Source organism: Hippocampus comes, unplaced genomic scaffold (genome assembly GCF_001891065.2).
Source record: "Hippocampus comes isolate QL1 unplaced genomic scaffold, H_comes_QL1_v1.1 scaffold225, whole genome shotgun sequence".
Lineage (NCBI taxonomy): Eukaryota > Metazoa > Chordata > Actinopteri > Syngnathiformes > Syngnathidae > Hippocampus > Hippocampus comes.
This window is the reverse complement of record NW_017805197.1, coordinates 337,031-337,637: the sequence shown is the minus strand read 5'-3', so window position 1 is coordinate 337,637 and position 607 is coordinate 337,031. Positions and strand designations below refer to the sequence as shown.

Sequence of the window (607 nt, the reverse complement as noted above, 5' to 3'; positions counted from 1 at the left end):
GTCAGGACGGCGCTCATACAGGTGAGGTGGACTGGTCGCCACCGATGGGGACGCCGGCTGTTCGGAGGCGCTCCAAAGCCAAAAGGGACAGAAGGGGCAGATGCCTCGATGAACGATGGAACGGTCGGGGGTCAGTGTCAGGGGGCATCTATAGATGAGTGACTGAATGGTCGCCAGTCGCCATCCTAGCACATACAAACCATTGAATGGTCGCCACTGCATGTAAGGGCACGTAAAGGCAAACACTCGGGATGGGCCAGCGCCAATATCGGCCTCATTTTAAAGTATCGGGTAGGCTTCCGATACCGGCCATCGATAGTTCAAGCAACAAAAAAAATAATAAATGTCACCCGTGGGAGTGGTTGGGACGATAATGCGGGATTTTGACACATTGGCAAATCGTCATCTGGGTCAGAAAGCAAAGTCTCGCTTCACAAATGTTGGTCAAGGAAATTTGCCGTCGCAAAAAGTACGAGAGGTATCCGTTCTGGGAGAGCAACTATGCCTCCCGGTATCGAGCCGGGTAAAAAACAGCGGCGCCGGACACAAAAGGAAAGCGCTGAATGGTCGCCAGTTGATGTCCAGCAGCATGAAAACAAGCGATCCC

At 52.9% G+C, this 607-nt stretch overlaps 1 protein-coding gene across 1 annotated transcript in view; it reads left to right on the top strand.

Annotated features, from left to right (window-relative positions):
* Window positions 1-607, top strand: part of LOC109515186 (uncharacterized) — a 7,639-nt gene that overhangs the window by 4,668 nt on the left and 2,364 nt on the right. The gene's annotated exons all lie outside the window — the stretch shown is intronic.